The sequence below is a fragment of the Arachis stenosperma genome, chromosome 3 (assembly GCF_014773155.1).
Source record: "Arachis stenosperma cultivar V10309 chromosome 3, arast.V10309.gnm1.PFL2, whole genome shotgun sequence".
In the NCBI taxonomy this organism is placed as follows: Eukaryota; Viridiplantae; Streptophyta; class Magnoliopsida; order Fabales; family Fabaceae; genus Arachis; species Arachis stenosperma.
The window spans coordinates 108,488,962-108,513,901 of NC_080379.1; the positions used below are offsets into that span (position 1 = coordinate 108,488,962).

General features: G+C 37.3%; 1 pseudogene; it reads left to right on the forward strand.

Annotated features, from left to right (window-relative positions):
• The first annotated feature begins 23,293 nt into the window (after positions 1 to 23,293).
• Positions 23,294 to 24,587, forward strand: LOC130966566 (trehalase-like; annotated as a pseudogene).
• The last annotated feature ends 353 nt before the right edge of the window (positions 24,588 to 24,940 follow it).

Consider the following 24,940-nt stretch of genomic DNA (forward strand, 5'->3'; position numbering starts at 1 on the left):
ATGGACAATTTGTTATCACAATTGAGGAGGATAACTAGGATAGGACTTCTAGTTCTCATATTTGCCAAGAGCTTTGTTAGTTGTTAGTTTATTTTCTTTGCCATTTCTATTTTTTGTCTAAAATCTCAAAAAAATCCCAAAATAACTCATAACCAATAACAAGACACTTTATTGTAATTCCTAGGGAGAACGACCCGAGGTTCAATACTTCGGTTTATAAATTTAGGGGTTTGTTTTAGTGACAAACAATCTTTTGTATGAAAGGATTATTGTTGGTTTAGAAACTATACTTTACAACGAGATTTCATTAGTGAAATTCTAAACCGTCAAAAATCTAATCATCAAAATGGCGCCGTTGCCGGGGTTTATCAAGTTGTCGATTTTTAATTTTAAAATAGACAAGAAAACCCAAATATAGACATAGAATTTGTCGATATATGAATAATAAAATCAACGGCAACTACGTCGATTTTATTGGATCCAATATTGACAGCAAAGTTGACAATTTGAGTAAGCATATTATAGACAAAAATATTGTCGATTTTATTGGATCAAAAATCGACAGAAATGGTGTCGATTTTATATAATAATATCGACGGCGATGTTGTCGATTTTATTAAGAATATAAAATTCTCAAACTCATATTATAGACAAAACAGCCGTCGATTTTATTAAATTATTATCGACGGCCAAGCAAGCCGTCTATTTTGCCATCGAATTTTAATATTATCGACGGCTTAGCCGTCGATTTGGCTGTCGATTTTAACGACGTTTCTTGTAGTGTGATTTTTTAGAGTATGTTTGTTCTTGTTTTCGGTGTTCATATGAGCCACTTTGTGGTGATTTTGTGCTTGATTCTTAATTCTGAAAATTCAGTGATGCTTCTCTATTTTTGGACTATTATTTGAGTGATATATGAAGCTTATTTGCCTCTAAAAATTGTATGAAATCACTGAAATTATTTGGAGCACTGGGGTTTAAGTTTCAAGCCGTAAGAGTCACTAAAGGTGGATAAAAATAAAAAAACAGGACCCATGAAAATTCAGCCACTAAATAATCATGAAAGTCACGTGTCTAAGGGTTAAAAAGAGGTTAGAAAATTGATTTAAGTCCTATGGAACAAAGGTGTAAAACTAAAAAGGTTGTTATTGTCATTTTTGGGTAAAAAGAGTGTTAAAAATATAATTTAAATGAAAAATAAATAAAATTCTGAAATTAGTATCATTAGGGGTAAAATAGTAATTATATAAATTATTTGAGTCAAAATTATATTTATAATAAAGTTTCGGGTCTAAATAAAAGCTTTAGTAAAAGCTAGAAGTAAAATGGTAAAAATTGGTAACTAGAATAAGTAAATAAATTAATAAAGGATAAAATGATCTTTTAGGTCCCTAAGGATAGAATTGGCATGAATTAAAAGTATTTTGGATAATTTCATCATAGAAAAATATTAGGATTAACTCGGTAATATTTTGATGCTAAATCAGGTTAAACGGTAAAATTAGAGTATTTAAGAGCATATTAGTAATTTTAGGAATAAAGTCAAAATTAAAAATTATTAATTAACTTAATAAAGGATAAGACGGTCTTTTAGAAAAAATATGAGGGTGAAATGGTGAGGTAACAACACTAGTGGTGAAATTGTCGTTAAAAGCCTAAAGAAAAACTAGAAAAGCGAAGTTATGTAGAAAAAGGGCAAAGTTGGAAATGTACAAAAATACCAAGGACAAAATGCTAAAATATGTGGCAAGACTGAGACATTTTAAGAAAAGACCGGGCACAAGTTTTATTTAAGAAGAAGGGCAGAAAAGTCCCTTAGAGATAAAGTTTATTGAGATGTGCCGCGGAAAAAAGAAATGTAAACCCCAAGGTGCTAGAGGTTGTTTGGAGGCGGGTATTTATCCACGGATTGCTAAAACTATGTTTCCCCTTTGTGCATATATTATGGCATTAAGCTTTACGATGATTGCCTGTTGTCACGGACTGGTGGTATGCTTAACCACATAGACATGTATACACGGACAGACGCTGTTGGGAAACCATATCTAGGACTAGTTCCTAGGTCACGTCGGGCTTGGGGTAGCCAACCGACGTATGAGCTCATGGCCTGCATAGGACCAGGCATTCATCATACTTGGTTGCTGCATTCTCTATGTTTGTGATTGCTTACTTGTACCTGTGTTTGTATTTTGTCTCTGCTTGTTGTATTTCGTGCTTAGTTACTATATACTTGTGCTTGTACTTGTTTGCGTAACTTACCGACCTAACTGCGCGAAGTCTTAGACTTAGGCTGCGGAACCCCTTAGGTTTTCTTATGTAATACCCTGCTGGGAACCTTAGGTTCTCACTCCTTACTTCCCCATTCCGCAGATACAAACTGGCGAGCTCTTCCTTGAGTTTCCAGCCTTGGGACTAGCGAGCAGCAGTAGCATTACCGAAGGGTCTGAGTAACTTCTCTTACTTCCACATAGTACTTCCGTGTTTCTTCAGCTACCAGGGATCGATGACCAGCTGTAGTTATAATAGTAGAATAGGTCCCAGACTAGGGTGACTGATAAACCACTATTTTATGGTTTATCTTGTGCTTAATTGAGTGGATTTTATCAATCTTTCATACACTTATTCATACTAATTGCATGAGTTTACATTCTCCTTCTTGATTTTGTGCTATGATTGAAAACATGCTTCTTTGGCTTTAATTTTGCTATGTTTAATCCTCTCTTATTACCATTAGATGCCGTGATATGTGTGTTAAGTGATTTCAGGGATTACAAGGCAGGAATGGCTTAGAGGATGGAAAGGAAGCATGCAAAAGTGGAAGGAATACAAGAAACTGAAGGAACTGCAAAGCTGTCAGGCTGACCCTCTCGTACTAAAATGACCATAACTTGAGCTACAAAGGTCCAAATGACGCGGTTTCAGTTGCGTTAGAAAGCTAACATCTGGGGCTTCGATTTGATATATAATTTATTATTTTGGCCATACAGATAGAGGACGCGAACGCGCACTCCACGCGGATGCATCGCATCTGCGAAAATCAGCGTGGCAGATTTCTTAACCAGCGAATTCTAGGCTATTTCCGGCCCAGTTTCAAGCCCAAAAAATACAGATTAAAGGCTACAAAGTGGAGGAATGAAAGATATAATTTAGAATACTCAAAATTCACTTTTTTATAATTTAGATGTAGTTTTTAGAGAGAGATGTTCTCTCATCTCTCTTAGGATTTAGGATTAGGATTTTTAGAAATTAGGAATATTTCTTCTTCATCTCAGGTTCAATGTTCTTTTTATTTATTTTCTCTTTTATTTTTATTTACTCTAATACTTTTATTTGTATTTGAATTATGTTGCCTAACTGGCTTATGACTTTCATGTTATGATTTTCTTTATTAATGCAATTGAGGTATTTCAGATTTATGCTTGCTTTATTTTATTTATGATGTCTTCAATTTAATTTAGAATTTTTCCTTTTGGCTCTGGTTAAGTAATTGGTGACGCTTGAGTTATCAAATAAAGCAGTGGTTGAAATTGGCAGATCGCTCTAAAGCTAGTCTTCCCACAGGGATTGACTAGGACTTGAGGATCAAACTAATTATTCCACTTGACTTTCCTTTGCTTTAGTAAAGGTTAACTAAGTGGGATTAAAATCTAATTCTCATCACAATTGATAAGGATGGGACTTCCAGTTCTAATACCTTGCCAAAAGTTTATTTTATTATTACTATTTTAAATTTTCTTATCATTTAACATACTTCTTCCTTACTTTCAAAACCCCCAATTTACAAGACTCATAACCAATAATAAGGACATACCTCCCTACAATTCCTTGAGAAGACGACCTGAGGTTTGAATACTTCGGTTATCAATTTATTTAGGGGTTTGTTACTTGTGACAACCAAAACGTTTGTAAGAAAGGACTTTTGTTAGTTTAGAAGCTATACTTGCAACGAGAATTTATTCTGAATTCTAGACCACGCAAAAGTTCCTCTCTTCAGTGACTCTTGTGAGTCGAGGCCTGTTAGTATAAATATGGAGTCTGTAAATATTTTTATGATTAAGCAATGATGTAACCTGCTGTGAATTATGATGTACTAAATGAGCCTTTAGGCATATATGTATGATATTACTATATTTTCTATATTTTCTATGCTTTATGTATATATTATCTATTTATCTATCACCTATTTCATTATATCTATATATCTTACACGCAATCTCAATTAGCGCTATAGGCTCATATGTATACATATAATATAAGGTCTAAGGTCTTTAAGGAAAGCCGTGTAGTAGCGCTTGGTGGGTAGCATTAGTCATGACGTGCTAGAAGTTGGATCGTTACAAATGGTATCATAGCAGTTCATCCTTGGTAGAGCCTAGGGATGGACTGACTATGCTTTACTCCATACTCTGCTTGTGTGTTTCTATGCTGCTAGGGTATCTCTAATGATACATTTTGCATGATGGTCTGTGAGCATTCATTTTGGAAACGGTAACACTTAAATTAGATATGTTAAGACTGATCACCTTAACATTGATCGATTGGTGTTAACAAGATCTCAATGTCTGTAAACAGGCGTAGCCCCCGTCAAGCGAGTCTGAGTTCTGAACCGGCGTTTGACATGGCCGCCTCGTTAGAATCTATGAATGTAATGGCTGCAGTTGTGCGCGATTTTATCGCTGCAACTAATAGAGCAGTAGAAAGAATGGAACGACAGCAGGGGAACAGTAATGGGAATGGTCATAGAAATGGAGATGGATTGGAAAACAGCGTACCCGATGGGGATAGGCCAATGACTTTGGCATCATTTCTAGAAGTTAATCCACCTAATTTCTCTGGAACCACCAACCTGACTGGGGCAGATGATTGGTTTTGTGCCATGGAACGGGCTCTGCAGGTGCAACATGTCCTTGGAGGACAATAAGTAAAGTTCGCCACTTACATGTTGAAGGAGGATGCATAACATTGGTGGCAGGGAGTGAGCTAGTTGTTGGGATAAGGAGGCGTTGAGATCACTTAGGCTGACTTTCGCGCCGAGTTCTACAAGAAGTATTTTTCTCCATCTGCCCGCACTGCCAAGCAGTTGGAATTGCTGCAGTTGAGACAGGAAAGCATAACAGAGGTTGAGTACACCCGGATATTCGAGGACTTGTGCCAATTTTCGAAGGTGTGCTAGGAAAATCTTGCAGAATATGAGGAGTGAAAGTGTATTAAGTATAAAAGAGGTCTCAGAAAGGAGCTTTTAGCCTTAGTGGGTCCAATGGAGATCAGGAACTTTGGTGAATTAGTCAATTAGAGTCAACTGGCAGAGGAATGTTCAAAGAAGTTGGTAGTTGCATGAGCAAATCGTCGAGAGGCTGCACAACTAAGTTTTGATTCGGAGGCTAACCCCTCAGGATAGAGATTTCAAATCTAACAGGCAGCAACAACACTAGAACCAACCTGAAAACGACCTTCCTATTCGTTTCAATGGTACTAGTAGTAATCATGACCAAGGATGGGTACAGGAAGAACAACCTTAGCAAACTCCTGATGGCTTCATATTCCTGAAGTATGGGAAAAGTCATGGTGGTAGGCCTTGTTGGTTTGGTACAAATATATGTTACTACTGCAATAAGGACATCTGGCAAAGGACTGCCGGAAAAGGATTATAGATAGGGCTGAAGAGAGATCTTTTGCGTGGTATAGAATTCAGAATAAATTCCCGTTGTAAGTATAGCTTCTAAACCAACAAAAGTCCTTTCTTACAAACGTTTTGGTTGTCACAAGTAACAAACCCCTTTAAAATTGATAACCGAGTATTTAAACCTCGGGTCGTCTTCTCAAGGAATTGCAGGGAGGTATGTTCTTATTATTGGTTATGCAAAGGTATATTTTGGGGTTTTCAAAAGGGTTGAACAAGTAATATAAAATAACAAGTCGTCAAAATAATAACTAGCAAAGCTCTTGGCAAAGTATGAGAACTGGAAGTCCTATCCCGGTTATCCTTATCAATTGTGATGAGAATTGGACTAAGTCAACTTCTAACTATGAAGGTAAGTCAAGTGGATGAATTAATTTTGATTCCTCAGGTCCTAGTCTTTCCTTGGGAAAGGCTAGAGTTATTGGAACTCGAATTAATTCTTGAAGAATTCCAACTTTCAGTCAACAATGAGTTTGATAACTCAAGAGTTACCAATTAATCAACCAAAGCCAAAAGGGAAGAAAATCTACTCGAATGAAAATAAATTGGATAAAGCTAAAGCATCCATAACATATAAGTCTGAAATACCTCAATTTATATTAAATAAAGAAAATCCTAACATGAATGGCTCATAAGCCAAATAGGCAACATATGTAATACAAGCATTAAAGTATCTGAAACTAAAAGATAAATATTGATGAGCGGATAATTTATACGCTTTTTGGCATTGTTTTTAGTATGTTTTTAGTATATTTTAGTTAGTTTTTATTATATTTTTATTAGTTTTTAGTTAAAATTTACTTTTCTGGACTTTACTATGAGTTTGTGTGTTTTTCTATGATTTCAGGTATTTTCTGGCTGAAATTGAGGGACCTGAGCAAAAATCTGATTCAGAGACTGAAAAGGACTGCAGATGCTGTTGGATTCTGACCTCCCTGCACTCGAAGTGGATTTTCTGGAGCTACAGAAGCCCAAACCGGCGTTGGAAAGTAGACATCCTGGGCTTTCCAACAATATATAATAGTCCATACTTTGCCCGAGATTTGATGGCCCAAACCGGCGTTCCAACTCAGCTCAAAACTACCCGGCGTTAAACGCCGGAACTGGCACAAGAATGGGAGTTAAACGCCCAAACTGGCACAAAAGCTGGCGTTTAACTCCAAGAAAAGTCTCTACACGAAAATACTTCAATGCTCAGCCCAAGCACACACCAAGTGGGCCCGGAAGTGGATTTTTATGTCATTTACTCATTTCTGTAAACCCTAGGCTACTTGTTCTCTACAAATAGGACCTTTTACTATTGTATTTTCATCTTTAGATCTTTGAGTCTTTGGATCCTTGATCATTTGGAGTCTTTTGATCACATTTTGGGAGGCTGGCCTCACGGCCATGCCTAGACCTTGTTCTTATGTATTTTCAACGGTGGAGTTTCTACACACCATAGATTAAGGTGTGGAGCTCTGCTGTACCTCGAGTATTAATGCAATTACTATTGTTCTTCTATTCAATTCAGCTTGTTCTTATTCCAAGATATTCATTCGTATTCAAGAACTTGATGAATGTGATGATTATGTGACGCTCATCATCATTCTCACTTATGAACGCGTGCCTGACAACCACTCCCGTTCTACAAGCAAACAAGGCTTCAATGTTTATCTCTTGGATTCCTTAATCGGAATCTTCGTGGTATAAGCTAGAATTGATGGCGGCATTCAAGAGAATCCGGAAGGTCTAAACCTTGTCTGTGGTATTCTGAGTAGGATTCAATGATTGAATGACTGTGACGAGCTTCAAACTCCTGAAGGCTGGGCGTTAGTGACAGACGCAAAAGAATCACTGGATTCTATTCCAACCTGATTGAGAACCGAAAGATGATTAGCCGTGCCGTGACAGGGTGCGTTGAAGATTTTCACTGAGAGGACGGGATTGTAGCCACTGACAACGGTGATGCCCAACATACAGCTTGCCATGGAAAGGAGGAAGAAGGATTGGATGAAGACAGTAGGAAAGCAGAGAGACAGAAGGGACAAAGCATCTCCATTCACTTATCTGAAATTCTCACCAATGAATTATATAAGTATCTCTATCTTTATGCTTTATTCATATATCACCCATACCCATTTGAATCTGCCTGACTGAGATTTACAAGGTGACCATAGCTTGCTTCATACCAACAATCTCCGGGGGATCGACCCTTACTCGCGTAAGGTTTATTACTTGGACGACCCAGTGCACTTGCTGGTTAGTTGTGCGAAGTTGTGATAAAGAGTTGAGATTTTAATTGAGCGTACCATGTTGATGGCGCCATTGATGATCACAATTTCGTGCACCAAATATAAAGTAAAAGGAATATTGAACCTGATGAAGAGTTGAAATCCTAAATCCTTTAAGAGGAATCCTAATCTTAAATCCTAAGAGAGAGGAGAGAACCTCTCTCTCTAAAAACTACATCTAAAACCTAAAATTGAATTATGATCTGATATGAATTGATCCTGAGTCTCTGTATGTTCCCGGACTTTAATTTGTGTTTCCGGGCCGAAAACTGGGTTAAAAAGCGGCCTGAAATCTGTGCCAGTGACTTCTGTAATTCTGCAGATCGCGCTCGTCACGCGTCCGCGTCGTCCACGCGTTCGCGTCGTCCACGCGTTCGCGTCACTCAGCATTTCTCGTACCACGCGTGCGCGTCGTCCATGCTTTCGCATCGTTCGTGCAGCTTCTAATCTGCGCGGTCGCGTCAGGAACGCGAGCACGTCACAGTAATTCCTTCTATTTCGCGTGGTCCGTGAGCTATGCGACCGCGTGACTTCTCGCTGGTCATCTCCTCAATTCCTTGTGTTCCTTCCATTTTTTCACGCTTCCTCTTCATTCTCTTAGCCATTCCTGCCCTATGAAGCTTGAAACACTTAACACACAGATCAAGGCATCGAATGGTAATAAGAGAGGATTAAGATTAGCTAAATTAAGACCAAAGAAGCATGTTTTCAATCATAGAACTAAACTAGGAAGGAATTGTAAAGTCATGCAAATCCTATAAATAAGTGGGCGAAAAGCTTGATAAAACCACTCAATTAAATACAATATAAACCATAAAATAGTGGTTTATCAACCTATCCACACTTAATCATTAGCATGTCCTCATGCTGAGCTCAAGGAGACAAAATAAATGAGTAGGGAAAAGCAGGACTCATGCAATGCAACCTATGAATGTGAATGCAACTACATGCTAAAATGATTCTACCTACTTGGTGAAAAAGTAAATAAATCCTTCAAGAATAAATATGAACTAGATTTCACTAATTCAAATCACAAAGTACAATACAAATAAGTTTCAAGAAGAAAATAGCTCATGAAAGCAGGAAACATAGAATTAAGCACTGAACCCTTACTGGTAGTGTATATCATTCTAACTCTTAAGTGCCTAGGGTCAATTCTCTCAATTCTCTACTAATCTTGCTTTCTATAGCTTGCTCTTCATCTAACAATCAACAAAAATTTAATGCACCAATACACAAATAAAGAGGTCTTTTAAGGGTTGTAATGGGGTTAGGGTCAAGGTAGGATTGTATTTGGCCAAGTGGACTAAAATCTGAATCCTTAATTAACATAAACTTTCCACCTAACTTAAGACAATCCATTTAATTAAAATACAAAATCTGACTTCCCATTAACTGTGTTTTCCATATATTCATGCATCCTAAATTTGAGTTCAGTACATATGCATTGATACCAACACTTACTTTGGGGCATTTTGTCCCCTTTTTATTATTTGCTTTTTTTTTTCTTTTCTTTTTTTCTTTTTATATTTTTCTCTTTTTTTTTATTTTTTTTTAATCTATTTTTTTTCTTTTTCAATGCATATGATTAAGGTATTGAATGCATAAACATGTTCTTAACATTTTTCGCATTTTCACACAAAGTCTAACATACTCGATTCCCAAACCAAACGTTTCCAAACCCACTTTTCCCACACTTAATTCATGAGCACTCTCACTAGTCTAAGCTAATCAAGGATTCAAATTAAGGACATTATTGTTTTCCGCTTAGAGTTAGTGATGTTCTAAAGTAAAGAACAAAGGGGTAAAATGGCTCAACATTGGTTTGCAAAGGATAATGAAAGGTAAGGCCATATGGGTATGTAAGCTTAGTGAAACAAGGTCTCAATCATATAAGTGCATGCATACATCAAATGATGGAAATATAGAATTAAGCAAGACAAAGATCACAATTTTAGAGAGAAAAACACACACCAAAAATAAAATATTGGTTGATAGAATGCAACCAATCAAATAGGCTCAAAATCTCACTGGTTTTGTGTGTTCGAGCTCTAAACTATATTCCAAAACAATATTTTTTCATACATGTTTTTCAAAAAGTTTTGTTCAAATTAGCGAAATACTATAAAAGGTGTCTTTGAAAAAGAAAATATTACTTCAACCAAGTGGTAAAATATGCACAAAATATTACAGACATGCAATCAAACATGCAAATGCAACAATTAAAAACAAAAATTAGTGTTAAAAAGGGACTAACTTACCCGTGGAGATCGGTATTGACCTCCCCACACTTAAAGATTACACCGTCCTCGGTGCATGCAAAGATGTGCAGGTGGCGGGGGTTGTGGTTCCTCAGCCAGTGCTCGTTGTAGAGTCTTTCTCTTTACTCTTCCTGGTGGCCAGCTTGAAAAAAGGAGAAGAGAAAGGGGCATGAAGTCAAAGGGATAGAGCAAGGAACAGGGCATGATAAATTGAGGCAATTAAATGCAAGATGTTTATTGACATGCTGGCAAAGGCATGAGTAGCGTAAATCAAGCATTAAAAGCCTTAATGTATTATTAGTTGTGAGAAACTAACAATAACATTTGTATTGACAATTATATTTAATTAATAGAATATTGAAAAGGGTTCTGTGAAAAATAGGCATTAGAGTAAAAGGATAGAAAAATTAAGAATGCAGAATGCCATACGGGCTTTTTCACAAACACAAAGCATGCATATTAAATAAGGTATGGAAAGTATTAAATTGAACATGCAAGCACCCTTAAAAAATAATATATAATTGTCAAGCAATTTCTTAACAATCCACAAGCAAAATAATGACCCAAATAAATTTCTAACACCAATTGAAAGGAAAAAAGAAAGAAAAAGAAAGGAAGGAAGAAAGAAATACGAAGGGAAAGAAAAGATTTAGATTTGAGGAAGAAAAAGATAAGATATTTGGCTGATTTGGATAAGCTGTGCGGTGCTTGTGACGCGGACGCGTGGGTGACGCGTTCGCACGGGTGGCGCTATTGTCAAGTGACGCGGCCGCGTGGGGCACGCGGTCGCGTGAGTGAATTCGTGCTACTAGCGCGAGGGCAGCCGGGCGCTCGCGCACCTTTCTGTTTGAAACTCATTTTGCCAAAATATTGGGTGACGTGGTCGCGTGGGGGACGCGATCGCGTGATAGGCCATATTATGGGGATTGACGCGGATGCGTGGGGTACGCGTTCGCGTGGTAGGGCTTGTGCTGCTAGCACGAGTCCATCCCAATTCCAGCTCAACTTTCGGCCACACACTCCTTTTTATGTCGAATTTGACGCACGCGTTCGCGTGGGTGACGCGGACTCGTGGGAGGCATTTTTCCCACATGACCCAGACGCGTCAGTGACGCGGTCGCGTGGATCAATTTGTGCCAAAGGCACGCCTCTAGCCACGCTCTCGCATGACTCTCTGTTCACTTTTCTTTTCTCCCTAATGCACTTGCGACGCGGACGCGTCAGCGACGGTGTCGCGTCGCGTGCGAAACTTTTTTTATAATGCAGTATGCAGAATGCAATGCTTAATATGAACGTTATACAAGTATGCATGATTCCAGGTTCAATCAAAACTCAAAAACGAACAAAACAGGCTAGAATTAAAACTGAAAGAGGAACGATAATACCATGGTGGGTTGTCTCCCACCTAGCACTTTTAGTTAAAGTCTTTAAGTTGGAAATTTGATGAGCTTCCTGCTATGGTGGCTTGTGCTTGAATTCGTCCAGAAATCTCCACCAGTGTTTGGAATGCCAGCATCCTCCGGGGTCCCAAACAAGATATGTAAAGCCCTTAGGTGAGTTCAAACAGGCTTGCAGGCTCCCGGAGTGTTGAATGTCAGAATAGACTCCAGGATCCCCAACTTTTCTTCTACACCCGTCTTTGTCTTGATCTACATCTTTCCAACCTGGTGGTGAGTAGTCTGAATTCTCACTGCAGTGACCAAACAGCTTCTGGGATCCTTTCAATTGAGCTTGACACCAATCCTTGCACCTTAAATTGAAGTGCGAAGCCTCATTGAATCTTGCATACCAGCTCTGAGTGCGAGTCATTTCCCTTTTGCTCTTAAAGCCGCAAAGAGCTCTAAGCTGGCCATCTGTTTCAAGTAAACCATATTCAAGTGGAAAAGTAAAGATAAAAGCTAAGGATTTTACCCACTTGAGGTTTGTATTGGGTGGTAGTGGCCTTGGGATAGGTGTTTCCAGTGGTTCTGCAAGCTCTACTCCCTTTTGGTCTTTTATGAATTCCTCCACTTCTTTGTAAACTTTTTCCATTCCAGCCATGTCCTGGTCAAAGTCTTCCATATCTTCCTCATCACTTGAGTCATAATTAGGAGGTTGAGAAAAGTTGACCTCTGCATCATCTTCGTATTCACTTGGGGAAGATTCTTCTGTCTCAAAGAATTCACTTGCGGATGCAAGTTCATTACTAGGAAGATTTAACTGATGACTATCATCATCAAGAAAACATGCGTCTTGGGTTACTCCGTCCAGTTCTTCATAAGATACTTGCATTGGAGGCTGTGCACTATCCTCCTTAGCATCAATTGTAACGTCTTCGACAGAGTTCTCCATAACTCTGGATTCCTGCGGAGGTTCAGCATCTCCTAAATCTTCAACCAACTCTTCTTCTTCTACAATGACAACGTCCTCTACTTGTTCCAGTATGAAGTTATGCTCTATGCTGTCCACTAGAGTTTCTAGCATCTTCTTTATGCTGCGTTCTTCATTGGGTTCCCCACATGAAGCCATGGGAGTCTGTTGAGTGTCTGAACATCTGGAAGATAATTGATTTATTGCTTGCTCCAGTTGATGAAGGGTTGCATTAAATTGGTTTACTGATTCTTCGAAGTGAACCTGGGATTCTTGGCTTGATGGATATGGACATGGCGCATAGGGGAGTGGTGGTTCATGGGAGTAATTGGATTGGCGTTGGGGCGGATAAGGATCATGTGGTAGTGAATGGTGAAAAGAAGCTTGTGAGTGTGGTGGGTTGAGGTTGTGTTGAAAGGATGGTCTCTAAGCACAGGGTGGGGCTTGTTGGTAGTTACAAGGCGGTCCACCAAATCTATCAGTTGGGCATGCATTGTAGAATGGTCTTTGTCCATGATATCTAGGAGGATGTTGTTGCCTAAAGGGGTGATCAGATTCTCGTGGCTCCATCCATCTTTGATTGCCTAGACCTTGATGCATAGCCCTGTTATAGCTTCCATTCCTTGCAACAAAAGTAGAACCAAACTCGAAGCGAGAGGGGTGAGAATTCATAGTAGTTATCAGAAATAAGGGGGGGAAATAGAAATAAATAAACAAGTAAAAGAGAAATATTTACAATAACCAATAATAAGGCACATGTTTGCAATTCCCCGGCAACGGCGCAATTTTGAAGAGAGAACTTTTGTGTGGTCTAGAATTCAGAATAAATTCCCGTTGCAAGTATAGCTTCTAAACCAACAAAAGTCCTTTCTTACAAACGTTTTGGTTGTCACAAGTAACAAACCCCTTTTAAAATTGATAACCGAGTATTTAAACCTCAGGTCGTCTTCTCTAGGAATTGCAGGGAGGTATGTTCTTATTATTGGTTATGCAAAGGTATATTTTGGGGTTTTCAAAAGGGTTGAACAAGTAGTATAAAATAACAAGTCGTAAAAATAATAACTAGTAAAGCTCTTGTCAAGGTATGAGAACTGGAGGTCCTATCCCGGTTATCCTTATCAATTGTGATGAGAATTGGATTTTTCTCCCACTAAGTCAACTTCTAACTATGAAGGTAAGTCAAGTGGATGAATTAATTTTGATTCCTCAGGTCCTAGTCTTTCCTTGGGAAAGGCTAGAGTTATTGGAACTCGAATTAATTCTTGAAGAATTCCAATTTTCAGTCAACAATGAGTTTGATAACTCAAGAGTTACCAATTAATCAACCAAAGCCAAAAGGGAAGAAAATCTACTCGAATGAAAATAAATTGGATAAAGCTAAAGCATCCATAACATATAAGTCTGAAATACCTCAATTTATATTAAATAAAGAAAATCCTAACATGAATAGCTCATAAGCCAAATAGGCAACATATGTAATACAAGCATTAAAGTATCTGAAACTAAAAGAGAAATATAAAGTAAAAGGAATATTGAACCTGATGAAGAGTTGAAATCCTAAATCCTTTAAGAGGAATCCTAATCCTAAATCCTAAGAGAGAGGAGAGAACCTCTCTCTCTAAAAACTACATCTAAAACCTAAAATTGAAATATGATCTGATATGAATTGATCCTGAGTCTCTGCATGTTCCCGAACTTTAATCTGTGTTTCTGGACCGAAAACTGGATTGAAATGTGGCCCGGAATCTGTGCCACCAACTTCTGTAATTCTGCAGATCGCGCTCGTCACGCGTCCGCGTCGTCCACGCGTTCGCGTCACTCAGCATTTCTCGTACCACGCGTGCGCGTCGTCCATGCTTTCTGGTGCACGAAATTGTGATCACTACTTTTCACAACTCAAATAATCCCCGGTAATGAATCCAAAAACTTGGTGTTCAATACCATGGCATAAACACAACTTCGCACAACTAACCAGCAAGTGCACTGGGTCGTCCAAGTAATAAACCTTACGCGAGTAAGGGTCGATCCCACGGAGATTGTTGGTATGAAGCAAGCTATGGTCACCTTGTAAATCTCAGTCAGGCAGACTCAAATGGTTATGGATGATATATGAATAAAACATAAAGATAAAGATAGAGATACTTATGTAAATCATTGGTGAGAACTTCAGATAAGCGAATGGAGATGCTTTGTCCCTTCCATCTCTCTGCTTTCCTACTGTCTTCATCCAATCCTTCTTACTCCTTTCCATGGCAAGCTGTATGTTGGGCATCACCGTTGTCAATGGCTACAGTCCCGTCCTCTCAGTGGAAATGTTCAACGCACCCTGTCACGGCACGGCTATCCAGCTGTCGGTTCTCGATCATGTCGGAATAGAATCCAGTGATTCTTTTGCGTCTGTCACTAACGCCCCACAATCGCGAGTTTGAAGCTCGTCACAGTCATTCAATCATTGAATCCTACTCAGAATACCACAGACAAGGTTTAGACCTTCCGGATTCTCTTGAATGCCGCCATCAATTCTAGCTTATACCACGAAGATTCCGGTTAAAGAACCCAAGAGATAAACATTCAAGCCTTGTTTGCTCGTAGAATGGAAGTGGTTGTCAGTCACGCGTTCATAAGTTAGAATGATGATGAGCGTCACATAATCATCACATTCATCATGTTCTTGAGTGCGAATGAATATCTTGGAATAAGAACAAGCTGAATTGAATAGAAGAACAATAGTAATTGCATTAATACTTGAGGTACAGCAGAGCTCCACACCTTAATCTATGGTGTGTAGAAACTCCACCGTTGAAAATACATAAGAACAAGGTCTAGGCATGGCCGAATGGCCAGCCTCCCAATGATCTAAGATAGCATAAAACTACTCAAAGATAGCTACCAAGATACAAAATACAATAGCAAAAGGTCCTACTTATAGAGAACTAGTAGCTTAAGGTTTACAAATATGAGTAAATGACATAAAAATCCACTTCCGGGCCCACTTGGTATGTGCTTGGGCTGAGCTTTGAAGCAATTTCGTGTAGAGACTCTTCTTGGAGTTAAACGCCAGCTTTTGTGCCAGTTTGGGCATTTAACTCCCATTCTTGTGCCAGTTTCGGCGTTTAACACCGGGCAGTTTTGGGCTGATTTGGAACGCCGGTTTGGCCCATCAAATCTCGGGCAAAGTATGCATTATTATACATTGCTGGAAAGCCCAGGATGTCTACTTTTCAACGCCGTTGAGAGCGCGCCAATTGGGCTTCTGTAGCTCCAGAAAATCCACTTCGAGTGCAGGGAGTTCAGAATCCAACAGCATCTGCAGTCCTTTTCAGTCTCTGAATCAGATTTTTGCTCAGGTCCCTTAATTTCAGCCAGAAAATACCTGAAATCACAGAAAAACACACAAACTCATAGTAAAGTCCAGAAAAGTAAATTTTAACTAAAAACTAATAAAAATATAATAAAAACTAACTAAAACATACTAAAAACATACTAAAAAGGTGCACAAAAAGCGTACAAATTATCCGCTCATCACTTTCGCGTCGTTCGTGCAACTTCCAATCCGTGCGGTCGCGTCAGGCACGCGAGCGCGTCACGGTAATTCCTTCTATTTCTCGCCATCGCGTGAGCTCTGCGACCGCGTGACTTCTCGCTGGTCATCTCCTCAATTCCTTGTGTTCCTTCAATTTTTGCATGCTTCCTCTTCATTCTCTAAGCCATTCCTGCCCTATAAAGCCTGAAACAATTAACACACAGATCAAGGCATCGAATGGTAATAAGAGAGGATTAAGATTAGCTAAATTAAGACCAAAGAAGCATGTTTTCAATCATAGAACTAAACTAGGAAGGAATTGTAAAGTCATGCAAATCCTATTAATAAATGGGTGAAAAGCTTGATAAAACCAGTCAATTAAATACAATATAAACCATAAAATAGTGGTTTATCAAGGGCCTCCAGACCCCATAAGCAGGGCGGAGTTTTACTGTGACTACTAATAAGCGCCACTAGACCCGGTCACTTCACTTGAGGTGAGTGTAATGCTAATTAAGAACCTTAACCATAAAACAAGACATAGATGTCATTATAATTTCTTGTGCATAGCTGAAATTTTGAGGGCAAAATTTTTTTAAGGAGGGTAGAATGTAAGAACCCGGTTTTTGGTAAACAGACTTTTCTGGCTATTTTAAAATTTAATTTGCAAAATCTAGAATCAGGGCCCAATAAGAAATAGTGAGGCTGACCCAATAGTAAAAAAAATGAATAATGAGGCTGACCCAATGGTAAAAAAAATGAAAATAAAAAAGAAAAAGGCCATTAATAAGGTCAAAATTGACTTTATGAGGATAATTAATTCCTCCTAAGTCAAGTTTGACTAGTAAATAATAGATATTAGATTACAATTGGTTTATTTTCTAGCTTGGGACTTTTTGAGCCAGAAATTCACTTATAGTAACGGTTTTGCGTGCACTGAGAAAATTTCTTGTAACCAAAAACTTCGAAACCAGTGGTAAAAAAAATAATATTTATCTTGATAATTGTGTCCCAAGATTGATATTAGTCATTCATTCATGATTTTTTTCTTTAAGAATAAATCTTAGCCATTAATTATTTTACCACACGGTAAAAGTTACCTGAACTGAATTTCTGACTAGTATTCCGCAAACGACTCTTAGAGATCCCAAATCTTCTTACTTGCCACCCCAATAACTTATCTCTCCTTCTCAGCCTCTGGGCCGAGACTATCTCAGCCTTTCACCCCTCTCTGCTGTGCTTTTAACCTTGAGTAACTAATTACCGTTAACTGTGGATAAGCTCGACATGTAAGCGTTGACCAAGCTTCCTCGTTTCCACGCCCCTTATTCATTGAAGCTCAGCCCTTGACCACAAAAATTTTAGCCCCTTTTACCATCATAAATTCAGCAAGACTTTGATTTTTTCTTTAAGGAAGCATTTACCGCAAAATTCACAAAACACTTTACACATTTTTACACACTTTTGACCAAATTCTTGAGAGAGAAAGAGAAATTCTGCACACACTACCTGCATTTTCAGCCTCTTATCTCACCATTCATACACCATTCTGCAAGTGTTCTTTAAGGACTCAAACCATACAAGCACAAACGCTTGTATGTTTTTGCCAATCTTTGCGTTTATACCGAATTCGGCTAGGTAAACTCTTGATATTTCTCCTTTTCTTTTTCTTTTAAAAATAAACAGTAACAATGATAAATCCTTACTCTCCTCTATGTATAGATAACTCCTCTTGAAGTGGTTGAATTTCGACATTTTTGCGACACTTTCGGCCAAAAATGAAGTTGCACCATCATCAGTTGTGCTTCTGACCTTGTGTGCACATTTTGTAGTGTGTGAAAGGTTTAATAACTGAATTACATAAGAGGTAAGGGTTTGGATTAGTTAGAGTATGTTTGTTATTGTTTTCGATGATCATATGAGCCATTTTGTGGTGATTTTGTGCTTGATTCTTAATTTTGGAAATTCAGTGATGCTTCTCTATTTTTGGACTGTTATTTGAGTGATATATGAAGCTTATTTCCCTCTGAAAATTTTATGAAATCACTAAAATTATTTGGAACACTTGGGGTTTATGTTTCAAGCCTTAAGAGTCACTAAAGTGGATAAAAATAAAAAAAACAACACCCATGAAAATTCAGCCACTAAATGATCATGAAAGTCACGTGTATAAGGGTTAAAAAGAAGTTAAAAAACTGATTTTAATCCTATGGATCAAAGGTGTAAAAGTAAAAAGGATGTTATGGTCATTTTTGGGTAAAAAGAGAGTTAAAAAAGTAATTTAAATGAAAAATAAATAAAATTCTGAACTTAGTATTGTTAGGGGCAAAATAGTAATTATATAAATTATTTGAGTCAAAATTATAATTATAATAAAGTTTCGGGTCTAAATAAAAGTTTCAGTAAAAGTTAGAAGTAAAATGGTAAAAATTGGTAACTAGAATAAGTAAATAAATTAATAAAGGATAAAATGATCTTTTAGGTCCCTAAGGGTAGAATTGGCATGAATTAAAAGTATTATGGATAATTTTATCATAGAAAAATATTAGGATTAACTCGGTAACATTTTGATTCTAAATAAGGTTAAACGGTAAAACTAGAGTATTTAGGAGCATGTTAGTAATTTAAAAGGATAAGAAGGTCTTTTAGGAAAAATATGAGGGTAAAATGGTGAAGTAATAGCACTAGTGGTGAAAGCATCATTAAAAGCCTAAAGAAAAACTAGAACGACTTCTCTTACTTCCACACAGTACTTCCGTGTTTCTTCAGCTACCAGGGATCGATGACCAGCAGTAGTTATAATAGTAGCAGTAGTAGTAGTTGTCTTTGCCCTCTCTTTGTATAGACTTTTAGAGGGCTAGGTGCTTTTGTAAATACCTATATAAACAAGTTAGAATAGGTCCCAGACTAGAGTGACTCTTGTGAGTCGAGGCCTGTTAGTATAAATATAGAGTCTGTAAATATTTTCATGAATAAGCAATGACGTAACCTTGTGGGAATTATGATGTACTAAATGAGCCTTCAGACATATATGTATAATATTACTATATTTTCTGTATTTTTTATACTTTATGTATATATTATCTATTTATCTATCACCTATTTCATTATATCTATATTTCTGACACGTGATCTCGATTAGCGCTACAGGTTCATATGTATATATATAATATAAGGTCCAGAGTCTCTAGGGAAAGCTGTGTAGTAGCGCCTGACAGCTAGCATTAGTCATGACGTGCTAAAAGTTGGGTCGTTACACACCACCCTTGCGTCTTACCCAAACGGGTGTTTAACCACTTAACCCGAAGCAAGTGGAACAAAGCCACAACTCTTGTATCTTACCTAGGTGCCTCAAATATTAACTGGGAGCAAGTAGGAAAAAGCTACAGTGCTTGCATCATACCCTGGCATTCAATCATATTCATAATCTTTGAGAAAATTCACAAGTTATTAGATTTATTAACCCCAATTCTTTACCAATTAGTTCACTTCTATTAACTCGTGAGCAAGATGAAACCACCACCCTTACCGTGAGCGGGATAAAATCTTTATCCCCACAACTACAATGCAATCACAGAACAAGTAGGATGAGGCCTCTGTCTTTGGCCGGTGAAGGTGCCAAAGCAGAAACAAATCAGTACGCAAGCAGGATAACACCCAGACCTCGCCATAAATAGATATTCAATCATACATAAGCGGGATATCACCCAAACTTTGGCAATCCAGCCATTTAGCCATAATCAATCATTATCAGTGTTCTTAAGTAGATTCATAAGTGATTTAACTCATTAACCCCAATTAGTTATCCATTTCATCGCTTTGAATCCATAAACCCCCATTCATGTGAGTGGGAACCTCCGTCCTCACTGTAGGCAGGATAAACTACCATCTCCCAATGATTTCATCCAGTTCACCAAGTGGTTATCTGGGAATTACTTCAAATTAGCCTTCAATATACTATCACACTTTCTAGAGTCTAAAAACTAGTTCTCGGACCTTAAGTAGGGGTTACAGAAGTTTACCAGCTTGCCTGAAAAACCAAATAGTCAAAAACAGAAAACAGGACTTGTGCGTACGCACTACCCTTGTGCATATACACAAATCCGAAGGGCTTCCCAGCTTGTGCGTACGCATGAGCCCTGTGCTTACGCACAACTTGAAAAATTCCTTGGCGTGTGTATGCACGAGTATTCATGCTTGTTTTGTGCTTTGCGCACACACCATACTGTGCGTAGGCACGCATACCATAAATTGTAGTTTTCTGCATAATCTCATATTTACATTTTTATATTGATCTTCAAACTCTCATAACTTTCTTCACAAAATTCTGTTTTCCTTCATTCTTTAACCATTTTAAAGACCTTTTCACTAGCTTTAATCTAAGATAAATTTCACTCGATTCCAAGCTCCGAGCACCAAGTTATGGCTCGTCGAAGTTGGCTAAAAATCCGTTTTTGCACAAAATTCTGCATATTCAAAATTAACCATTTCTTCAAATCATTCCTTTTGAAACCAAAAACCATTTTTCTCCATTTCAATGCCAACACTCAATCATATTCAATCCCTTCAACACCCTTTCATTCATCACTCATCAATCTCAATAATTATCCAAATCAAACACCTTTCACGTATTAAATACCAAATTCAATATTACCATCACAATCACAAATCACAGCAAATTCACTTATTCCACTCCATCAAACTTACCCGAACTTATCATATAAAGGATTTCTAACCCTATCATAGCCTTTGACCTAATTTCCACATCAATCACCATCATAATCATTCATACCATTCAACCCACAATAATTCAACCAAATTGAATCAGCAAGCACATACATACATCCATTCAACTAATCACAACAGCAACCAATTTTAATCTAATCCTATCCTAGGGGCAATTAATTTAGGCATTCACATAGTATTACATAGTGCCTATCCAAAATTAAGACCCACACCTTAATGATGGAGGTTTTTCAACACTTGGATTTCCACTTCGGATGGAACTAAGCCTCAATTGACACCACCGAGCCTCCAGCAAGTGCTCCAAAAGCAAGCCCAACTCCAAATTCCGCAAAAACTCAAATTAAGCAATCCATCTTGCCCCAAAATCATCAAGCAACTCTACCCAAATCTAATTAAACTAACATTACATGTTTTTCAAGCTAGGAATTCATACATAATTAGGGATAATGAAGGGATTATACTTCTTTACCTTAAATCACTAAATTTAGTGATGGAAATCACCAAAAACACAAGGTATAGGATCCATCAAAATCACCAAAAATCCTCAACACCCAAGTTTAAAACATGAATTCAGATTCAAATGAAAACTGGAGTTAGAATTTCGAGTTACTCACCAATATAAACCAATAGAATTGAAGAGGAGGATATAAGCTTCATGTGGCTGCAAACGGCTTGTCAATCGGAGCTCCATAACAAAAGTTATGGTAATTTGAAGGTGATGGAAGTTAGGGTTTCTCTCTCTTCTATTTGCCCCTCTCTCTCTCAAATGGGTGAAATGGTGTTGAAATGGGTTAAGTGTGAATTTAAATAATGTGGGTTTGCACCCAAGTGTGGTCCAACTCTAGTTCTTAGCCCTTTGGCCCAACTTTGGACTAAAACCTTTAAGATAAGTACTCAGGCTTATGATATAATTATTTTTCCTTATCATTTTCAAAGTTTTAATTTTTGTCACTCACAGTACCAGATAAATTTAAATCGGTACAATAAATTTTAACAACGGTACACTTTTTTCCTAAAATAATTGTATTTTCATGCTCAATTTTTCTATATTAGATTCTCACCAACATTTTTCCTGAATTATAAATGTTAAATTCTTAACCCTTTTTTCTCTCATTTAATTCATTTATTAATTATTAATTAATTATGTATCATTTACCTAGGTTTTACACAATTTCAAAGCTACCATTTTTCGTTGAAGTTGTCGGCCTCCTCGCTTTGCATCACACTTCTTTCTTCTTTTCCTTGGTTTGCTCTCTCTCTCTCTCTCTCCTTTTTCCATAGTTTATGTCTCTTTCATCCACAAACATATATATATATATATATATATATATATATATATATATATATATATTCATATCATCATCATTCACCATATTTCACGAGTCAACAATCTCGCGTTGACTCCAACAACATGGTAGTGCACCTCCCCCTACTATTGTGCACCTTCTTACTCTCACTATCCTTTGTTGTAGCTTCGTCCGATATGGCTTCTTCTTCTTCTTCTTATTCCGTCCTTGTCACGTAATCCACTCTTCTTGTTTCTTTCCTCAAACGGTTCCAAGAAATGGCGCTCCAAACCTCCGGGGACTCCAACTTTGATCCTAAAACCTACCTAGACTTTCCCTTCAGGTTCACCCTCTCCGAGACACACCAAGCATTCCAAAATCATCCAAGATTGAGTTCTAATTGGGCAATTTCTGTGTAGGTGCTGATACTTTGAGGGCGCAGGGGATGATTTGGTGTACTGGCAACCATGTTATTTTGTTGCATAGCCAGAAAGGTTTTTGACAAAGGTAAAGCACCTAGAGGTGAGGGCGTGGGCTTTGAAGGTTCATTCACGTTGGAGGAACTTGAGCTGTAAGGTAACCTGGGAAGTCAAAAAGAACCCGCAGCTGCAACTCTACTTCCCCTGCTAAACCCTGTTGTTTTTAATGGTTCACGCTTTTGTGAGGTCTATTATTGGGACTCTTATTGGGTCATTCGGTTAGTTCTTCTTCTATTTCCATTTCTCTTTCTCTTTTCAGAGCATTATAAGGAATAAGAATGCTTTCATTTTTTAGTAGTGCAAGGGCTTGCCGGTGAGTAAAATGCATAAGACTACTACTGCTATTGTAATGAATCTTGTTTCATTAATAGAAAAATATGAATTTGTGTTCAATGAGGCTAGACAGTACTACACTAACAGGAGGTAACAACTTTTCCCATTCCTAGAAAGATCTATCTCTAGCAAAATAATAGGTAAGGACATATTAATATCTTTTGAACAAATTGCTTCACAAAAGAAGCACCCACATGGTTGTACTTTCTAAATTTGTCATAATTTTTGTTGATTGGTCTAAGTTTAAACTTGGATTATGCCTTTTGCTTTTGCTGAATAAAAATGTGTAGTAGATAATAAAAACTCAGCTCAAAGCACCCCAAATTTACTTTATTTTGCATTTCTTAATTATGGCTAGAATAAATGGGTAATTCTAGATATAATTAGTATGTCATTTTGGATATTACATATATGAAATTTTGGATGATAAGTTAAATAAGGTAATTTTACGTTATTGTCTCCTAAAGTTACCATTCATTGAATTATATGCTATCACTTTTGCGTGCGTTAACCTCACTAATTAGTTGCAAAAGGATAGTCCACCATGTGTCCTATTATGCTAAATTTTTCTTGCATATCATGTCATTTTTATCACTACACTGTATGTAATAAAATAATTTGTCATCATAATTCTTGCTCTTACAAACGAGAAGAGAAACTCTAACCTTATTATGATTTTACAGTTAGCCTCCCCTTTTAAGTATTATGATTTCATCTTATATTTATCGACTATGCTTATAGAATACTTTTATGTGTATGCCTCTTAGCCTTATGAGTGTAACAGTTTTACCTTTTATTTTATCTTTAAGATATACACAGAGTGACCATTGTGGATTTTCAAGGACATTCTCATAACTTGAATTGCTATAAGGCAATGTGGAACATACCCAGGCAAGTGTCGTCCACAATGGTGTGTGCGCTTTGTTAACTACTGTGGTATTGATGCAGTGATATTTCATTCAAACTTTTAACTTTAGGTAACAAATTCCATGACACAGGACAAGAAATATGCTTCCAAGTTCTTAAATATTTCAGAAAAACAACATTTTTACCAAGATATAGCTTCATCTGTTGAATCAGGATGGAATTTCAATACAAGATGGATAAGGTACTATATTACATAAAATTAAGATTTTTGGCAAAAAGGAAGGGAAAAAAACTTATTTTGAGTTCTTACCAACATATTTATATTTTGACGAAACCATGTCATGTGTTAATGCAAAGACCCAGCCAACTATAGTACATTAGCAACAACATCTGTAATACATGTTGATTTGAATGCATATTTGCTTGGGGTATGTCATAGACCAATTGACTAAAATGAGACCTAAAATTTGAGTCCAAAACCTCATTAATTCTGTGATGCATAATGATCTAGATGGAACTTAATATTGCCTTCTTTGTAAAAGCTATTGGAGACGAAACCACCGCAAAACACTTCATGGAACTTTCTAATGCTAGCAAGAAGGCAATAAATTCTGTTTTCTGGAGTGCAAGCAAGAAGCAATGGCTCGATTACTAGCTCAACAATCGCCTTCTGCTGCATTGCTAATCTCTTCGACACTCTTAGGTGGCTCATGTTTGGGAAGCTAAGTATCAGAATAAAAATGTAATTGCTTTTAATTTTGTTCGTTTATGGATGGAGCCATTTTACTAAGGTATTCTTAATATGATATCTTCATAAAATAACAAGTGAATATAACTGCATGATTGGTTATCCTAATCATTATGGTATCAAGCCCTTGTTAATTTTAAATTAGCAAGTCTAAACATTTTAGAATCAAACATGCATACGAACAGTTACAAGAAATTATGTTAGTTACAAGAAAATGGGGGTAATGCATAAAAATCTTGACATGGAGAAGTGTGGAGAATATGGAGGCGTGGTGAATATACACCCCAGGTATGTCCTAATTAATATAGCTTATAAAATCACAAATTGAAGTTGCTTTTTGCAAACTTTTTTTCATGATCTGTGCCATGTGAATCTGACTATGTATTGGTTAGTAA